The sequence below is a fragment of the Marmota marmota genome, unplaced genomic scaffold (genome assembly GCF_001458135.2).
Source record: "Marmota marmota marmota unplaced genomic scaffold, marMar, whole genome shotgun sequence".
In the NCBI taxonomy this organism is placed as follows: domain Eukaryota; kingdom Metazoa; phylum Chordata; class Mammalia; order Rodentia; family Sciuridae; genus Marmota; species Marmota marmota.
In genome coordinates, this window is record NW_026000242.1 from 28,856,161 (window position 1) to 28,878,176 (window position 22,016).

Here is a 22,016-nt window from a genome sequence, read left to right on the forward strand (position 1 = left end):
ATCCTTTTAAAGATTTAAAAAAATCCACACAGAATTCAAGAACCTGCTTTCTAGTTGTGTCCTAGAACACTCTAGCCTCTGTATTCCTATTGGACTTTTGTCTAAATTAGACACATAATTTGGCCTGCAGACCCTGCATAAGCAAACTGACAACTATAGCAACTGGGATGGAAGAAGGCGTCTGTCCAGAAACAAGCTTAAATACTCAGAGTTGAGAGTTGCCCACAACTCAGAATAGCTAAAACATTCAAAGTGAGATTTACCCAATTGATGTTGACATTTCAGTTCCAAAGTTATTCACCAAAAATGCTGCATATTGACATGCTATGAGACAATAGACAATCTTAAATATTCTCAGTGGAAATATGTAAAGCATAATAAGTTCCTGAAAAATTATGGGTGATACCTGGAATAGAAATGCCAGAATAGAAATGCCAAAGTGACATTTGAAAAGCAGATGCAAAATAGAGGAATGAGAAGAAAATAAGAAAAAGTTAAAATAAAACTTGTGATTATAAACACAGTGATGTATGTTTGCTAATTGAATAACAGTTCTATAACTGGGCTGAGCTAGAATAGAATGTCAATAGGACATTAAGGTTAAGAGAAGCCTCTGAGGGCTGGATACCAAGCCAGGTGTGAGTACATCTGAGAAGAGGACACACACCAATATAGACACCATGGCTAGTTTTGTGGAATCACTCACAACCATGGGTGGTGCTGCTGCACAGGGCAATTGGAGATCTTTAGTCGGAGATGGACATGATATGAAACCAGGCTGTTTCTGGATGGAAGACAAAGCACAGCAGCATTTTATAGACTCAGAATACAGATCTTGCATATCTTTTGTCAAATTTATCTCTAAAAATTTTATATTTTTTTTTGCAAATGTCATTATCATTTTAATTTTAATTTCAATTGTTGGTTGCTAGTATATAAAATAAAATATGATTGTTCTATGTTGATCTCATATCATGCAACCTTGTTCAACTCACTTATTAGTGCTAACAGATTCTTGTTTAATAAATTCCATAGTTTTCCACAGAGAATCATATCTTCTCCACAGAGAGACAGCTTTATAACCAGTCATTACTACTATCACTTCCTCCACACCCATCATTGTGTAAATGTTGTGTACTTGTTACAATGATAGTTGTGATAGAAGCATTCCTCATTGAGTATTTCAAATCTTTCATTCATTCAGCAAATCTCTTAACAGTGCAAGCACTCATGAGGCATTTGCTATTTTACAGATTAGCAAACAGATTTATGTTAAATAACTTGCCAGTGTTCACTCCACCAGTAAAGGCAATCTCCAGTTATCAAATTTTGGTGTGTGAAACTTGAAAACAGTCACTATCCAAAACTATATTGTCCTGTTAATCTATGTAGAAGTCAAACCCACATAGAATTTCATATGCACAGGTTTTCCTCCTTTGATAGAGAAGTGTCATTATTTAAGCAAATATTATATTTATTTGGGTTCTCCATACTGACTGTAGAAATCATAAAAAAAGATACATCTTGGTATATCCTGTTATGTCTTTGCAAATATAAATGTGAAAAACAAAAGCAGAAAGGATTCTTTTCAATGAGAATCTGTTTTGATTTATAAAAATATGCAGAACATGAGTGCCTGTGACATATCTTTGGTCTATTACCAGCACAGTACTGGAGTTTTCATCTCAGAAAAGCATCTCTTCCATATGCCTGTTAGTAGAAAGTAGGTTCTGTATGGGCAGAGTCTCTGGTTAACCAATATGATCTCACTGCCTGCAATAGTGCCTGGCACACAGCAGATATTCAGTAGATGTGTGTGTTGGACAAGTAATCAGCAGTAGGCTAGTGGTGATCACCAAAGGGGTAAATCAACCAACCTTGCTCAATCAGATTTGACCTCAAAGAATACTAGGCACAACAGGCTCCCTAAGGAAACCCTTCCCCCATACATACATAATATTCCTAATCCAGCACCCAGCTGCTCAGACTCAAGTATGTCTGAGTAGTATGTAGCTTCACTACATACTAGGCAGTTTAAGCTAATGTAAGATTCTTCACACTGAGACAAACAATAGGTCTCTGTAACTTTGGACACTATTCCTACCTGTATCTTTATACACATCCCAGGATAAAACTGAACAAGTCTGTAAACAGTATTTTACTCGTGATAGTGCTTCAAGTATCAGAAGATAACGGTGTCTTTCCAGGGCTTTTGTTCTCCAGTCTAAGAATTCCTTTCTCAGGTGCTATGTTGACTGCTAGTCCTTTCTTCATCCCAATCTGAATCAATAGGATATGACCCCTTTCATTTACAAATGTGTATTGAGTGGAATTGGAATGGGTATAAATAATGTCTTATCTACAGGGAACTTCTTAGATACTTCAAGTAGTGCTTCTCAGTGGAAAGCACTTAAGTGACAGCCCAGGCAGGAACACATCCTGTCCCTCAAGTTTTCACCTAACATTAAAATGCTCAAAGCAGAGTTAAATAAGATGCTCAAATTTTATATTTATGAAAATGCCATTTAACATTCTTTAAAAATTTAGTTGTGGGGGCTGGGGTTGTGGCTCAGTGGTAGAGTGCTTGCCTCGAATGTGTGAGACCCTGGGTTCAATCCTCAGCACCACATAAAAAATATAAATGAAAAACAACAACAAAAAAAAGAAGCCAACATCAACTATAAAAAAAAAATTAGTTGAAATTTTTCTAACCTTTATTTTTGAGAATGCTTATGTTTTAAATATTTTTTGCATGTCATCTTCATTTACTGTATAATAAAGGCAATAACTGCCTAGAATTCTTGGGGCATCTTAATATTTAACATATAGTATTTATTGATTTATTACTGCAAAACTATGCACAGCTTGAACTTGAATTAGTTGATCTCAGCATGAGACATATATTTGCTATAATTATTCTTCTTTATCCATGAACAAATATGAGAAAAAAATATGTATGTACATTGGTACTCATTAAATTGGCTTTAAATATTTGAGATAAAAGGGAAAAATGGATGGAGCTGTTCATAATCAGATAAATATTACATGCATGGCTATTCACCTTATCTACTTTCTAGTCATATCCCCATATGCCACAAAGCACATCTCGAGTGACATCTTGTCTAAAAAGAATGACACCCAACCACCCATGACAGTTCTAAACAATCCATTGACATATGGTTTTTTTAGGAATGCTTTGAGGTCATGAACTCATCACATGATGAAAATTACCTGGCAGAGATAAATATGGCAATTTAAAACAAACAAAATTTAAAAAACACTTTGATGGTATATTCTTTGTAGATACCCCCAATAGACTCTGTTTATTTAATGTATAATATATTTAATCCTCTCCAATCAACCAAAATAGCACCTTTCAGTTATCAGGCATTAAAAAAAATGTTTAAACTTTTTATTCTGAAATAATTATAGAATCACAGGAAGGAACAAAGAAACATACAGAATTTCTTGTCTCTTTCACCCAATCTCCCCTAGTGTTGACAGCTCAGTGCATTTTTAGATTGCTTATTTCTTCAAGAGTCAAAGTCTAACTTGATTTATTCCTGAAAGCACATAAAACACCTTCACGGGTCCTCTCTCACCTTTAGCCAGCTCTTGCTTGGCTCCAGCAAGATCTCACAGTTGCTATTTTTCTGATTTTTCCATGCAACCCTGGATCTGTATGAGGCTTTTAATGCTGTAGCAAGGATCAATGATCTTCACAGAGTGTGATAACAGTTAAGGAAGAATGGGGGCTCCTACCTACATAGGCCCAATCAGGGTCACTCCAGGCACCCTAGAATCATGTCTGTAACTGCTGCCAGTCTGAAACACATGGCACAACTGAGATGGGCAGAAATGGGATGAATGGAGATTAGTACAGAAAATGTGAGTAGAGAGAGACTTCACTTATATGTTTATAATGTTTCTAATACATTTTAGTGTATGTATTTCACATATACCTACACTTTCCTATGCTTCATATATCACATATTTGGTATAGATTTAAATATATACTTTAATGCATTATTTTAACTGGATTTTTTTTTTTTTTAAGTGAGCCACTCAGTAAATCAAGTAGGCAAAGTCAGGCTTGGAATGCAGAGCCCTGAATTGGAGTCACACATTCCTTTCATTCCATGAGGCATGCCCCTGATGATCTATCCACATGCATGCATTATCATGAAAAAGAGAGCAATTCCAAGCCCATGTGCTCCTCACAGTAGGTTAGTATTGGTAGTAGGATATTAAGTAGTTTCATTATTCTCCACAATTTCTAAAAGTTGCTGCAATGTACTCTTCTGAATCCAATTTTACATCTCCCCAGAAGATCCTCAGATGTTGGAATTCTTTGAGACCCAGCAATTGTAGGATTGACTCCTCCTTTACTATCCATCCCTCTTCTGCTTCTGTGCATGTCTGCACAAGCTACTCATCCCATCCCTGCCTCTCAAATTTCCCATGTCTCCCAGAGAATTCAGAGAACTCTCACTACCCAGCCAGCCAAGGCTAGGGGCTTACCCCTTCCTCTTCTGCATTTTTTTGTTTTGTTTTTTTTGTTTTGTTTTCAGCACTTTAGTTTCATTCTCATTTTACTATGAACTCCCTGTGGGAAAAGAACATTTCAACTTCTTCTGTTCTTTATTCTAGGATAGTGGCTGGAAATTGGAAACTATAAATGTTGAATATGTAAATGAAGGATAACACCATAACATTTGGTAAATTCAGGCAAGACAAACACCCCAAAGAATAAGTGCATTAGGAAAAAAAAAAAACTTGATTCAACTAGATATTTTGCTATTCTGTTATCATAAAATAGAATGGGGACAGATTGAGCTTGTTCTAAATTTTACTCATCTCTGATGTATATGCAGACTTGATAGGCTCTGAAATTCTATGCTCCATCTGTGAATTACCCTATTTAATAAGACAATTCTCTAAAAATAATGTCCAGTAATGTGTTGTCCCTTTGCTACCTAGAATGTGGATAGAGTCATGGTAATATCCTCCAGGCTTGAAGCAAGGATGCAGCTTGATGAAGACATCAGAAGCTTTTATCATGGCCTTAAATACTGCCTTGCCCCTATATGCACACAGCAATGGGAATCAATGTGTCCAGGCTCCCAGAAAAAGCAACATGAGGCATTCTCCCAAGCTCTCATCCACAGAGGCACATCCACCCTTGGACACTTTCGTCCTACTCTTCCCACCTCCTCACGCAGAAGCCCATTGATTAGACATCTTTTATCTTTGCAGAAAGCAAAGAAAACCCCATGACACAGTTGTGGGGAACAATTATGTCCACAAACCCAAGCAGCCTTCCTTCCTCGTTATTTCACAAGGCTTCAAGCCGGAGAGTTGCACATGAGATTAAGGCAAAGGGCTGCAGGCTGAATTCAAGCTTTTATTTGGAGTTAATGAAAACAGACAGCTCTCCTTGTCTGTTTGGGAACCCAGGAATTCTAAAATTTAGCTTCATGCTCAAAAGCCTCCTCGCCAGTGAAGTTGGGTAGGCTCAGAAAACATAGCTCACTACTTTTTGATTTTTTTAAAGACAAACTTTTTGGTACCAGTTTTAGAGCTCTCAAAATATATACCTGTTCTCTGTGGAAACTGTAATCTGTGTAGCTGGCACCAAGCACCAAACGTATAAAACTGGGGGGAGAGCAGCAGGATGAGGGAAACACATCTAGCTTAGAGTGTTTTCTCTTTCTGTAACCTATGGTCATTGCTAATTTGCATACTCACCACACAACACAATGACACTGATCCACACACCCAAAAAGAAAAGAAGGTTGAAACCTAGAGCAGTGGAATCAGTACTCTCACATAATGTATGAAATGAAGTCAAGAATTGCTTGGGTTGAGTGGCTGAAAATACGGAGTTTGTAACATCAAGAGCAAGACTGGATTCTGTTTCTTTAGAAGTAGAAAATGAGCACTAACAGACACTAGTATGGCAACATGTAAATCAATGGATGTGTAACTGATGTGATTCTGCAATCTGTATACGGGGTAAAAATGGGAGTTCATAACCCACTTGAATCAAAGTGTGAAATATGATATATCAAGAACTATGTAATGTTTTGAACAACCAATAATGAAAAATAAAAAAAAAAAAGAAAATGAGCACTAAGGACAGCAGAAAGGATGTTGGTTATGCATCTACAAATATTTTCTGATACTAATAGTCAAGAAATAAGAAATAGCTATGGAAAGAAAGCTGAGGTTTCTTTTTTCTATTCCTATTTGAGAAAAAGGGAATGGGAGAGGGAGTTCTTTCACCTCGCAGGAACTTCTGGAACATTCAAACTCTTTGTTAGGACAATAATTGTATTTAAAATTATTTAATACTTCATTGTAAAAGAAACTATAAAATACTAACAACTTTTAATAAAACACCCATTATATTATGGCCTAGAGATAATAATTATTAATATCACTGGTGTATTGCCTTTGCTCTATATTATTTTCACCCCAAAGAAATACATTTCTCTGTAATTGTGCACCCTCACTGTTGCATACTGAACATTGTTCCACATTAATAACTATATTTCTATATGATTTCCTGTCTTTCCTATTCCTATCCCTCCTTCGTTTCATATCCCTTTGTCTAATCTACTAAACTTCTCTTCTTCCCTTCCTTCCTTTATTGTAGCTTAGCTTCCACATATCAGTGAAAACATTTGACCTTTAGTTTATTGTGATTGGTTTATTTCACTTAGCATGATAGTCTCCAGATATATCCATCAATAAATGCCATAATTCCATTCTTCTTTATGGCTGAGTAATATTCCATTGTGTATACATACATCACAATTCTGAATCCATTCATATTTTGATGGGCATCTAGGTTGCTTCCATAGCTCAGCTATTGTGACTTGTGTTGCTATAAACATTGATGTGGTTGTGGCTGTGACACAGTAGTATGCTGATTTTAAGTCATTTGGGAATATGAAATGGGTTAACTGGGTCAAATGGTGGTTCTATTCCCAGTTTCCTGAGAAATCTTCATATTGCTTTCCAGAATGGTTGCACCAATTTGCAGTCCCACCAACAATATATGAGCATCCCCTTTTCCCCACATCCTCGTTAACATTTGTTGTTACTGTGTTCTTGATAATTGCCCTTCTGACCAGAGTGAGATGAAATCTCTGTAGTTTTAATTTGCATTATTCTAATTATTAGAGATGTTGAACATCTTTTCACATATTTGTTGATTACTGCTATTTCTTCTTTTGAGAAAGGTCTGTTCAGTTCCTTTACCCAATTATAGGTTGGGTGATTTGTTGGTTTTTTTGTTTGTTTGTTTGTTTGTTTTTTTGGTGTTAAGCTTTTCGAGTATTTGTATATCCTGGAAATAATGCCTTACTTGGTGTGAGATGGTAAAGATTTTCTCATATTCTATGGGTTCTCTCTTAATGCCCTTGATTGTTTCTTTTGCTGTGAAGAAACATTTTAGTTTGATGCCATCTCATTTATTGAATTTTATTTTATTTCTTAGGCTTTAGGAGTCTTGTTCAGGAAGTCAGTTCCTTTGCCAAGATGTTGGAGTATTGGGTACAGCATCTCTGGTTTAATTCTTAGGCCTTTGATTCACTTAGAGTTGATGTTTACATATGGTACTTTAGTCACTTTTCTCACTGCTATGACTAAAGGATCTGACCAGAACATTTTAAAGGAGGAAAGGTTTATTCAGGAACTCATGGTTCCAGAGTTCTCAATCCACAGACAGTAGTCTCCATTCCTCAGGGCTCAAGGTGAGGCTGAACATCATCAGAAGAATGTGGAATAGGGAAACAGTTCACATGGTGATCAGGAAGCAGAGAGAGACTGCACTCTTCAGATACAAAATATATGCTCCACAGCCCTTCCTCCAAGGAACCACTTCCTCCAGCCACACACCCCCTGCCTCCAGTTACCACTCAATTAATCCCATTAGGATTAACTGATGAGCAGTGGAAAGGATGCACTAATTATACTGCCACCAGCAGTATCTGATATGTTTTATAGTATTTATTGGGTAACATACCCACAGACACACACACACACACACACACACTACAATTTCTCAACTAATGGGGTAACCCCTGACCTCCTAAATCAGCACTGTTAAACCATTCCTTTTGGTATTGTAATTATTCAATCCACAACAAAAACACCATGACTTGCAATGAGAGAAAACATTATTGACAGATAAATGTGCTGAAACTTTTGCTATCAAGAAAGATTTTGCTTGAGGCATAATTTTAATTAAATTAAAAATTTGCCCACTAAACCAAATTCTTCAGCCTTGAAAAATGTGGAGTTTTTAATGAAATGTCAGAACATAACCTTTAGTTCTTGAAGCAAGAACATCTGAAGGTAGATGCACTGTCAGATATTAGTTATACTTTAATCCAATTTTTAGACTTATTTACTACCAACCCTGCAACTTTCTAACTCAGCACAAACAGTGTCTGGGGGTTTTGAGCATTTGGATTGGGAATTTTTGAGTTTTGCTTAGAAAATGCTTTTCTCTTTCAAGAAGATACACTTGGAAAAAAAATGTTCTGTAAGCTGAAATGATTTGAAGGGTTTTTCCACACCTACAGACTCACTAAATCACGTGCATTCACTTGGTAAGCATGACAGTATAGTACAATGTCTATTCTTAAAAAACAGCCAGTTGACTTCAGTTTCTCTCCTTTTATGCTGAAACTCTGTGGAAATTTTGGATAACTTTTTCTTCGAGCACAGGGTATACTTCTTTTTTTCCATTTCTCCCATATCAGATAAGAAAACTCTAAGTACAGCCACATCCACACAGATACAAATCTCATATTTACTACCCCATAAAGAGTAACAACCTTCCATAACTTTCTAATAAAATAGCGAAAGCACATAGCTCACGTATTCTTTTCTCAAGTGAACGCATTCTGACTTCCACAACTGATTTGATGTTTACCAAGAAAATATTTTTACTGAAGTTGCACAGATAACTGTACATAGGATACTGAGACCGCTTTTACTAAAATAGCTGAATTTATTCCCTGGGCAGAAAACATTCTAGGTAATGGATATGAAACATGGAACAAACAAAGGAAGATAGATTGGGGTTTAAGTTTAGAGTTGTTTTGTCCTTCACATATATATGTCATGTGACTTAAAATATAATAACCACATTTATTACGGCAAGTTTGTGAAATCATACCATGGGAAAAGGACTCTGTAAAGTTTCTGTTTGCTTTCATCCATTCAGGTTAAATCTTGCCAAACTGCCCCTTCCTTTGACCAGTGTTGTCACAATCACATAGACAAAACCATACTTTGTTAATTAGGTTTGGCTGATTAGGTTATAGGGAATACATATATATAAAAGCATTAGAACCCATGAATGGACTCCTCAAAATCAACCTACCTTTCTTTACAATGGAAACAATAAACTCTTTGCTTTTCTTTTTATAATCAAATAAGCAACTACAATAGCACAAAGAAACCAGGGCCCAAAGGAGCAAAGTCTATGGTTTTTTCTAATTGAGTTTCTCCAGTTCTCATCTTCTATAGATTTCTTGGATTGTTTTCCAATTTTCATTCGCAGTTCATCCCATTAAATGGCTCTAACCTCTGACACACACACCCTACTTGTATTCATCTTCCATTCCTAATTAAGATGAAATGTGCCCACTTGCTCTGTCCACAGCACTAGAGGCACTGACCAGACACAGATAAATACTAACTCTGTTAGACCAGGCTTTGACAAGAAAACAAAAGAATTCTCATGTAGCAATAGTTCTTAAAACAGAATTCAGTGTGTACTCACACAGCTTGCACATGGTGAACACCTAGATGTTGATGTTCAACAAGGGAAAAGAACAGAAGGAGAAGGGGGCTGTCTAGGACTGGTCTGTTGTCCTCACACTGCCTTTTGCTGAAGATAATTTATGCTCTTTTAAAATATCTTTATTTAAATGTGCTTAGTGATCATAAGCTATATAAATAGGAATAGGGAACAATGTTAGTTTTAGGACAAACTAATGAGATCTATGGAAAAAAAAAACCCTGCTATGTAGTTTTCTCAAGATGGAGATGAAAAATCACACTGATTTTTCTCACTTTGTAAGAGTATTTATTTAGGCACTGCCCATACTGCAAACCAGGTAATATGTGTATAATCAGAAACAACTATTGAAGAAAAACTTTTTGAAAAGCAAGGATAGTATGATATCTGGGCTATTGTGAAACCTGAAGACAATATTTAAAATATTCTAACCTATTAACATGTTGTTTAAAAACCTGCATGACTAGCTCAAGTGAAAGATTTTAATGCTAGGTACAGTCTAAGCATTCATGTTTCTGACAAGATATCCATTATCCAAAGGAAGCTTGTCTTAAGTAAAAAATGTAAGAGACTGGTATTGGGGAGGATCACTCAACATTTGAAGCTTTAAGTTAAATGCAGATCACTACCTTGGCCAAATAAGGATAAGCTATGATCACAGAAACAAGAGAAAAGTTGTCTAGAAAAAAGAACCTTTGGGTTCCTGGGGCCATTTCTACATCCACCTTTCTTACTTTTACCCAGCTGCTTTTCAGAGCTCAGTGGAGATAAAATTCCAGGTAACTGTGTAAGACTACAACAGAAAGGAAGAAAGAGTGGAAGATGTGATGTTAAAAGAGAATGCAGGGGTAGTCATGGAGTTTCAGGAAACAACTTTGGACTAGTTTGCACAGGAAATTTTGGTTTTGGGGATTGTTTCAGACCAGCTGTCTGCTCAAAATCTTAGGCATGTTCTGTAGCCTCAGAAGTATAGTTCTGTTGTTGAGGAGCTTGTTTCATTACAAGCGGCCTTAATTATGAAGTCACTGGCTATCACCCACATACTGACTATTATATCCCCCAAGGCAAAGAGCATCCTGCCTGTTTTATTCAACATAGACCCCAGCACCTTCAGAATGTGTGCCTGACAGTTAGGGCACATAGTATTTAAATCATAAATATTTATTGAACGAGTGAGTGATGTTTCTACTTCCAATGGATCTTTGACTGCTGACTGTGTAGGAAGAGTCCAGCAGAGAATTACTGTCATTTTTCACACCCATTAACAATGTTCAACATATTGCAATGACTTGTAAAGCAAAAGAATACACCTAGTTAGCCCTAGGAGAGCAGAGACAGGAGGAGCTGTTATAAGTAAGGTTTAATTAGAATAGTAGGGGACCCAGCTAAGAAAATCTAAGCTCCCCACTGGTTGGCACAGCTTTCACATAGCCTGCATAAAACTGAAGCAGATGTAGACCTGTAAGCTTGTTCCACTGCAGAGACATCACAGAGACGGCAGTGGTGTACATCAGCAACACACCACCACGTTCATGTTTGGCTGTTCTGCTCTTCCAAAATGCCGCTGCTGCACAGCTAGCAGCTGAAACCGGAGATGTAAACTTCAGTCATTAATCAAGTATAAAGTCTGTTCAAGCTCTGGCAGACAGTCACAGGAAGATCAGAAACAAGTGCAGAGGGGGCATCAGTTGGAGCCATTCTCAGAAGCCCAAGAGCCCAGTCCTTCTTCAGAAAACTCTGGCCCATACAGGATCAGAAGGGCAGGTCATCATCAAGTTGGTTGAAAGGAGGGAGCAGGCAGGCCTTGCCAATCTTAAGGAGTCATGCATGGCCATCTTCAGGATCTTTCTACTCCTCTCTCCAACCTCATCTCCTTCTCCATCCACCTGTGTATTCCATAAACCTTAGAAGCTGCTGAGTTTATTCCCCAGCTCCTCCATGTTGTTCCCTCCAGCTGGAATTACCACCCACCCCCACACACCTACTTAAGTTAATTCACAAATCGAACCCTTTCTGCTTTGTGAAACCATTAAAACAGACTTGGCCACTTATTTCACCATTGTATTTTTACCTACCATTATTATGGCATTTTATTCCTGATTCTGAAGTTTTCTTTCTATGTCTGACTCCTCAATGACTGTCTCAAAGGGGAGAAATCTCTTATTCATCTTTTGTCCTCCCCACAAATGACACACATAATCACTCAGCAAATATGTTTTGAATGAAAAGGAGGCATTCCTAAGCTGCAGTCACTCACAAAAATGTTTTGCCAGGGAATAGGCCAAAAGGCAAATCTTATAGGAAAGTTTATAAAATCCACCCGGGGTACTGTTCTTATACAAAGAAGTTATAGCAAGGAAGGAGAGGCAAAAATGTATTGTATTTATTCATAACCAATTAAAGGAGTGCTTCAAAGACATGGCCAACATAGGACTTTGAAATCAGCTATAAAAATGCTTTATTTTTAATGTAGACTTAATCAGCCATTTGCATGTTTTCCTGCAGAGAAACAATGTTAAGCCTCTAAGTAATAGTTGTTCACAACCTACAGGCTTTTGGAATGCCTTACTTCTGTTTCTGCTATCAAACCTGAGCCCCTGAGTAGAGAGACCAGAGAGGTTTCAAATGCTACTTAAACAAATAGGCGTAGTAGTAGTAGTAGCTGGGTATAATCCAAAAAGGAGGGGTGGAAAAAAAATCACTAAAACAAGTTAGACCTGCTCCCTCAATGCCCAGGTCTGAGCACTGACCTCCCAAGAAGTCTGGCTCATCTGTGGGATCTGTGAGGTCTTCTGGCTCTCGGGCTGTATTTTTCATGGCACCACTGATCTTTGGAGTGTGATCTGAGCCTGACAGCTATGGCTGTTCTAAAATGAAAAACTACAACTATTTAGCTTCCATTACATAATAATTCACAATCTCTGATGGAAATGTTCAAGTCACTTAGGACTCTGATTTGGAACAAGGTATCTCTTTGAATTCAGATGACAGTGTAATTCATTTGGATAATGTGATTCACATAATGCGCTTCTCCTTCACCATAACCTCTGCCACTAGGAAATGACACCACTTCATGGTACCATCTCAAAAGAGCAGGAAGCAAGTCATTTCACGTATATGTGAATTATAATCCTTCTGATGTTCAAATAACTTTTTTTTCTTAGAGTAAGGAAAAAAACCACTGTCCATTATTTTTTAATTATACTTCGTAATGATCACTTAATAAAATGTGAAATCAATGAAATAGGTTTGACCTGTGTATTTTTTTTTAAATGAAACATGATAAAATAGAAAAATCAGTGTGGTGCATATAATAAGGATAGATAGTATTTGTGTGTGTGTGTGTGTGTGTGTGTGTGAGGTGGATGGGGAGGAGAAAAGGTGGGGACTCTGAAGTCAGGCAGCAGAGTGAAATTCCAGTTCAAAGACCCTAATTTTAACTGTCATTTATTAATGATTTGCTTCATAGAAGTAACAACTTCTTTCAGTACAAGTTTCCTTATCTATAAATTGGAGATGCCACCTTATAAAATGACTTAAAATTTTGATAATGCAATGCTCTTAATCTACCTAACACAATAATAAGGATAACAAACACTGATTATTTACCATGTAAAGTGCTTAGCACAGTGCCTTCACATAAGCATTCTTTAAATATTAGTAATTAATTATTTTAAAATTATTTATTAATATAATTTTTGTATAGTAGTATGCATACAATCATCAGGTATTTTCCTTAAATGCAAGGATCACGTGTTACTTTCCAAATTCTATGGACATTGTAAACAAGCAAAGTAGACAGAACTTCTGTGTTTCCACACTGACAGAAACTGCTACTTACCTCTTGACACTCAGCTGAGAAATGGAGCCCTGGCTAATAACACCAAGAGTCTGTGATCCAAGCATTCCATCAGGTTTCCTCCACCTGATCCTAAGCTCAGCTTTCAGACTGAAGCCAAGAAGGACAAGCAGTATGTAAGATTAGAACAATAACACTACCTGTTTGTGAGTGCTTACTACAGTGTATTTACAGGTAGTTTATAAAGCACCTTTTAGAGATAAGGAAGAAAGCTTAAGTAACCTTTTCAAGGCCACATTATTAATCAGTGTTAGAATCCAATTTATATCTATGTCCATTTGAAAAATCTTGAGACCCTCAAGCATGGTAAGCACCTCATAGTCACCAAATCCACAGATCTGTCCATGGGAAGCCTCAGTTTTTAGCATCCTTTTGATCTGGGTTAGAAGGCCCAATATTTATGAGCTCACCACATCTCAGGCCTTTCTGTTCCATCAACACCTGCGAGTGTTAGGAAATTCTTTCTTACATCCTGTCTTTATATTTGCCTGCGTACACTTTTGACCCACTGAAATAACCCAGAATATGTATTCAGGCTCTTTACCTTAAGCACTTTAAACAATGAGTACACCTATCTCCTATCTGTCTTTTCCAGATGGTGTTTGAGAACTGAGTTCATCCACATTTGTCCATCACTGTGCTCAGAGGCTGCTTCAAGTTTCTCAAGAAAAACTGCCTCATACACTGCCTCATCTCAGGTTAGAGCCATCTAAAACATCAAGGTATTTTTCAAATAAACTGTTAGGCCATCTATCCAACGTGCATTTTTCTGATTTATTTTTATATTGCAATATTTTCTTGCCTTGCTTTTGAACCAGCTCTCTAGACGAGAGAAATCATTTCAATTCATAATTCTGACTTTCACAAAATTAACTATTGTTCTCAAGAGTCTCTCACACATAAATGTAAAATGTATGTGGTTCCATTAAACTATTATAAGTTGACAACCTATTAGTGAGAGGTGGAAATATATATACACACACCAAAGTAGCTTTCTTGTTTCTCTCATTAAATTGTAAACTCCTTGAGTTCACAAGCACTACATCCCTCTCCTTTCAGTACATCATGTGAGCACATAGGTCACCATATTCATTTGGACTGAATGATTATTAATTTGCACATGTCAAAACTACACTGCTAGAATTGATGATAAGCCAAGAGGCAGGAGAGGAAATAAAATGCCACACATCTGAAGTACAGGTTCAAAGGCAATGACTGGCACATGTTGCTTCCCTGAACCCAATCCATCATAGAGCTGACAGAAAGTAGAAATTCATATTAGAAAAGAGCCCAACAGAAAGACAAAGGAGAGAAGGACAGGAGGGAAGCACCTATGTGAGCTTGCACACACATATACATACTCTGTGCCCACAATTGACTGCTGAAATTTCTTAAAGTAGTTACTAGAAGGCTTTCACACATGAATACTGCCATTTAATGGCATTAGGTCCCTGACTCTGTATTACTATTAATAGACAGCCTATTAGAGCATTGCTATTTACAGGCTTCCACAAGGCAACATGATTTCCCAGTAGTATATTACCATTAATTGGTAAAAGGCACTCTAGGAATACCAGTCTAAGACAATAGCTCAGCCACAATTAAAACAGAATTGCATTTGCTGACCTAGACGACAAAGCAAAGTGTGTCTGGGAAATTCTCTGTAATATTTTACAACCTGAACTAATTAAAGATCACATTCCCTATACAGCCAGAAAGCAAACATAAGAAATACCCCCAGCTGAAGACTTTCTAGTTTGATGGTTACTATAATGAGTTCAGTCCCAGTGGTACAAGACAATAGAAAGCAGTTTGGATCTGAAGGTTGTGTAATGAAACTCTGACTTCCCTTAATTTTGGAGCAATTCCTTCTTGTGTACTATCCATCTCATCCAAAAGCCATCATCCAATTTTTCTGCAATGAACATAGGGAATGGGGGGGGGGGGAGATGATCTCATTGTAACCTGCTAAATTTCTTTAACAGATTTAATGTTGACAAAGATTAAAAATAGCATATCATGATTGCCAGACTGTATGCTGGATGAATTTCTTTTATTAACTTAGGGCAGTCTTCCCTCATCTAAAGCAGGTGGTAGACTAAAAATGTTTTTACTGTGTGATTAAAGTATCCTTATACAGGCAGCCTGAGGCACCTCAAGTTATTGCTCTATTGCCTGGAGGTAAATTAAGGTGATACTTTTCCTTTCCCCATCTCTAATAGGATTGTACATTCTGCTGCTGGCAAAACCGATTACACTGTTACCTATTGCAAAAGCCTCATTCCTGAATGCTGATGTGTGTTCTGTCACATCTGGCTTGAAAAAAAATGACTTCTTACTACTTAGTTCTGATAAGGAGGAAACTTCCAGGAAGGATGTTTTCAGGGAGACAGAGAAACAGAAAAAGGAAACACACACATTAGATACAGAGTGAGAGTTAACAGATGTCGCTGTTTTGTAACATTTTATCTCATTTTTCCTCCTTCAGATTTCTTTCACAATCAGTCTGATCATGTTGGCCAACATTTGGAACATCAGTGGTGTACTGATAAATAGGTAGGTTTAATCTTCAAAACAAATCTTGTTCTAAAAGAAAAGAAATACCTTATAGATAATAAGATTATTAAGTAAGACCTGACAAAAATGATCACAAACTGAGCCCCTTTATGTAACTGATAGACTATTAAATTGTATAATAACGTAATCTAAAGTAATACTATGTGGTCTAATATGAATCTCTAGGAATTGATTATTAAATAAACAAATATGAATATGTAATAGCTATGATGAGTCTCAGCATTTTAATGTCAACGAACCTTTTTAATTTCAGTCAACATTTATTAAGCATCTGTTGTATCTCAGTCTCATGATACAGCATGGAATGCAAAAGTCATGGGAAGCTTAAACATATTTGGAATTTTGCATTACTTATAATTACTATTATTCACCTATTGCTTATACTTCAGTTAAACCCCAATCTGAATATCAAAAAACTTCTGCATGAGACCCTCAACATTCCTGAGGGGAATGGATGCCCTGCATTGATGCTCCAATTCTCAGATGTTGTCATAAGCTCTCCCAGTTCTATTCTATGCTATCACTCCACTAAGAGAAGTCATAGTTCCTGTGCAGCCTGTCCCAGCACAAACCAACTGACTGACTTTCTAAGTCATTTGGAGTTTCATCTTTCCAATAATGATCATTTACCAAAAAGCAATCATGGCTTTGCTCATGCACATGATTACTGAAGATGCTACAGAGAGCAACCAAGCCAACAAAGCTCAGATGCAGATGCTGGGCAGTCAGAGAGGCTTACTCTCTCTGCAGCTTCTTTGCTTCCTCATAGCATCCCAAGTTACAGTTGCACTTTATGTGATGTAATGAAATATATGGTTCCAAACAACCACTCAGGAAATGAACTGAAATAATCAGGTCAGCCTACACCATATGGAGACTTTCTCAATTCTTTCCCTGTCTTTTCCCCATAGAATTAGTCACTCCATCCACTGGATTTCCAAAACAAATCTCATGTACCATCAATAAAACACTCACCATGCTCTACAGCAATTTCCCTCTAACATACTACTCAAGGTCAAAGGTTATATAGCAACTGCCTCTGTATCAGCTGTACCCAGCACAGGGCAGAGCACACAGAAAGTCTTCAATGAATGTTTGATAAATGAATGATACCCAAAGAGTAGGTAACAGAGAAATGCAATACAATATAAAGGGAGCAGCGCATACAACTAGCTAATAAATACGAAGTTTAGCTGCTTTTTTATTTTTTAAGAAAGAGAGAGCAGTAAGTAACATACTAGACAGTAAATCCTTTGAGGGTAGGAACAAGTTTTTCTCTCCCTGCCCTACAGCTGCATCCTGGAGCTTAGTACACTGTAACTGGGACAACAGAGCTGCACGCACATCTGCTGAATGAACCGAAGAGTCATTAAGAGGGATCTTGAAAGCAGACTCTCTTGTGTCTCCCTTGCAAGTGTGCTACCTGTATTACAGATTACAAACCACAACACCCAAGGCTTCTTCTAACTGCAGAGCTGTAAAGAGTAGAAGAAACCCACAAAAGGACTGTCATCCACCTTTTGCTTTTAAGTAAGACCTGACAAAAATGATCACAAACTGAGCCCCTTTATGTAGTATCCTGTCCTATTGATTTATGACTTCTGACCAATTTAAGCTGTGTCACCTCAATAATTACCTGATGATGTCATGTCATAAAATCTGGAGACAGACTTGGGTCAAGGTCTGCCTCTGTCATTAAGTAGCTGTGTGACCTCCAGCCAACTAATTAATTTCTCAGATCCTCAGTTTCCTTCCTCATAGGGATAGGAATGATGTCCACCTCAGAGGCATTAAGAGAAACAAGAAAGAAACGTCTGCAAGAGCAGCATTCACTTCTGTTCTTATTTGTATACAATTCTCCATATTAAAAAGATAGTTTGTTTTTTTTGCCAAAGGACTAGTTCTATACACTTGTCAATAGTATTTAAAATGCACATAGACATTGATCTTAATTTGAATACTCTCTATAGAAATAACCCTCATGATACAGATTCATTATCTAACAAAAATGGCCCAGACCTGAAGCGCCAGGCAGCACAGCACAGCTGTGGTCCCTTCTCTAATGTGGTGAAAGCCTAAGGGGGGCAGGAAAGGGGAGAAATGCCACTGTGACAAAGGGTGATGAAGTGTGACACTAGATAGATATTAAACTACTTACGGAAGGGGAAGCCCAGGGACCTAGAAACAAGGAATATGGAGACTGAGGCTTTCAAATTCTATTTGTCCAACTCTAGACAGATGCTACTGAATCTCATCACTGAAGTCAGGTTCAGTGCAAAATATCCTCCACCCCAGTGAGGAGGCCAAAGAAAGGACTGAGGAATACCCTGTGTTAATCACTGCAATGACTGTGAGGTACAAAGTGCATGGCAGGAGATGCTAGGCAGAATCTTCAGTCCTTCCCAGCTCTGGATTGCTGCCTTCACTGGTGTATTTGGGGGCTTTCCAAATGCATCAGTCTCTTCAAACACTATTCTCAGACTATAGCATTGCAAACTGCTTCCTCCTCCCCTAAAGAGGTCTGTGAATCCAACACTTGTGGGCTAAATCCAGGATTCCTTCCTTCATTCAACCTAACAGGGAATTTGCCACTGTCTGTTGTGTGCTCACCTCTGTCATCTCCTCTGGGTATGCAAACATGAGTAGAGCACAGGCCCTTCACTCCCTGTTATGCACAGCCCAATAGCCTTCAGAGCTACTCCAGATAGGACACACTGAAGTGCAGGGGGAAGAGAGGCACCAGCAATGTGTGAACTCTGACATGGATAGGTATTCAGAGAACCTCCCCCAGGGGAATGGAGTGTGGCATGGGGTCCCAGGTTGGATAAGATCATTAAACTGGAAAGGAGCTATGGGAAAAGAGTTTTCTAAGAGGTACTACAAAAGGTGATGAGAAGCAGGGTGGGGAGCAACAGAAAGGTAGGGGAATCAGATTGAGAAGGTCTATGATACCACGTTGCATTCACACAACAAATATTTAACAAATATTTACTGCATGAACAAAAACACCATCCAACCTGAATATTATTTAAGCAAAAGTTTGCATATGCTTCAAACTCCACTGGTTTTAAGTAAATATCCTTTTGGTAAGTGGGGCAGCTCACAGGATGGGTAAGTGCTGGCAGAGTGATCCTAACCCAAGCCTGAACCCATAATTTGCACAACAGATTTAATCAATCATCAGTTCTCAAATTTATTCACTGAATATTGTCAGTGCTCATCTTTTGGAAAGATCAACACCAAAGAAAATGCATATCGAATGAAGATTTTACACATTACCAAAATAAATAGCTAACACTTGGAAATGTCTCTTGAACTCCTATTTAAACCAGCTGATTTGGGTTCAAATAACTAATAACCCAAATCCCAAGTCTTTGTGGCTCATACAACAAAGAACTCTGTTCAACTATTCTATCATGGATCTGGAAAAAAAATAGTACACTATGTACAAAGTTTTATTACTCTCTCAGGATATTCTAGTGGATGTTATGTCTTGGGAGTCAATGGAGTTGGATGGGTGTCCTTCCCATTTGACCAGATATAGGGTGATTACTTCCAGAAATGACCAAGAGAGGAGAGTCAGTATTGGTGAATGACTGTAACAGCAAACTTGTTTGCTCTGAAGACTTTCTCATTAAACCATTTTCAAAATGGATCAATGGTTTGTTTTCTGCTTCTCTCATGTACACTAGCAAAGTAGAAATAATGCACCCCGAAGCTACATAAAAGAAACAATGAAAATCATGGTGGCAAATATCTTTCAATTGTTCAGAGCCAAATCAGCCAGTCAACATTTGTTGAACACTTCATTGTGTACAAATTGTTGCAGCTGTCCAAACCCACCGAAATAGGCATTTGGGAAATGCACGCTGAGCAGAGACCTGGATTGCAGCCCCGGCTCTGTCACTAATTAACTGTGTGACCTTGGATAACTCACCCTTGCTAAGAGCTTCAGCCATCTCATCTATTCATAAAGAATAATGTCTTTTGCCCTGCCTACCTCACTGGGTTGCTATGTAGATCAAAAAAGAAGAGTTTATAAAAGCACTTGGGAAAGTATAATGTGCCAGGCAAAGGCAATATTTTATTATTAAACAGAAGTTGCTATTTAACCTTCAGGAGTTTATGGACTATCAGGAAAGAAAGACACACCAGACTGTTGTCTTTTTAAAATTGAGTATCAGTATATATTTCTATTAACCTGAGTGCTTTAAAGAAAGATAACAAAAATTCATCTCCTAAGCCAATTTTCATGCTGCCTCTGAATTATGCTGAGTGGTCTCATCAATTAAGCAAAAAGACTGATATATTAGGGTTATTGCTATATTGGGATTACCTGGTTCTATAGTTCATTCCTAAGTGCTTGAGATTTGAGGCCTTGAAATATAAGATTTTGTGATGCATGAATTGCATCCTTCTGCCTATTTTTTTAAGTCCCTCTAGTACTTATGACAGCTTCATATAGGTGTTTACTGACAGTGTTGGAAGCAGCCTGTGGGATAGCAGTGAGGACTGAAGGTTCTGCCATAGCATGGTTTGGACTTAAATGCTAATTGCTGATGGAAAACATTGGGCAAGTCACTCATATCCTCTCATAATTTCCTCATCTGTGTAATATGCATGAAAATAAAACCTCTTATTTTTCAAGATTATTGAAAAATATTTAATCAGAAGACACATGTACAGAAAGTGTTCACTACAACAAAGTATTTTTAAATAATCATGATGATTACAATGATCAAAGTAGAAACTATGGTGTAATCAGACAATTTAACCAATACCTGCAACAGATACCAGAAATCACACATTTGGGTATGTATATTGTCAATCTCAAAGTTAACACTAATGGTATTTTATTGAGTGCCTATTATGGGAAAAATGCATTATATCTAAGTAGATAATACTAACCACATTCTTATCAAAAATGAAAAGCAGAATTAAGGAACTCAATTTGCATGAGATCACAGAGCTTCTAAGTGACAGAATGAAGATTTGCCCCAGGTCTATATGACTCCTGCACATTCCAACAGGCCATCCTCTCAGCCAACTGCTAATTTATGCTCAGCCTCTGAGACACCTACCCCTCATGGTTTCTTCTCTTCCCATGTGCTTAGTTCTCAGGGTCACTGAGACAATGATTTGAGCTATCATACCTGCATTCCTGCCATTATCTTTCAGCATATATTCAGTTCTTTTATGCTTCCTTCCCTGCCTCCTTAGTCATGTGCAGTAAAGCACATTCTAACAGATTCAATGAAGATTTAGCTCTCATAGCTCCTGTGACTCAAAATCCTACAGGGAACACACATGAAAACTAACAATGCAAAGTATTATAATAAAGATGACTACAAATGCAATCAGATACAGGGGAGAAAGCATTTTTCATTTGAAGCTTAAGAGGAACACTGTAGCTCACAGTTGAATGCAGAAAGGAAATCCAGTCAGAATGAATGATACACTGTCATATTCAAGGAAGAGCAAGCAGTGTAAGGTGTCTAAAAAAAATTACCAAAGATTGTTGGAAGCTTTCTTAAAATGCACTACAAATTGCGTTTAGTCTGGGCCAAGGAACACTAAGAATATGAAGGAGAAACATCACCATTCAGAAGCAACTGTCAACAGCTCAGAGGAAGGTCAAATGCCAAGAGGCAGGAGCTACGGGCATCTGTAGGAATCTTCTGCCCACCATCTGGAGGTCAAATGCAAGCATACCCCAAGGCCAGAGCAGTGACTGAACTAAAGGACAAATTCTGGAAATTC

At 37.6% G+C, this 22,016-nt stretch overlaps 1 protein-coding gene across 9 annotated transcripts in view; it reads right to left on the minus strand.

Annotated features, from left to right (window-relative positions):
- The window catches only part of Fat3 (FAT atypical cadherin 3), a 622,271-nt gene that overhangs the window by 349,773 nt on the left and 250,482 nt on the right, over positions 1–22,016 (minus strand). The window lies entirely within an intron of this gene.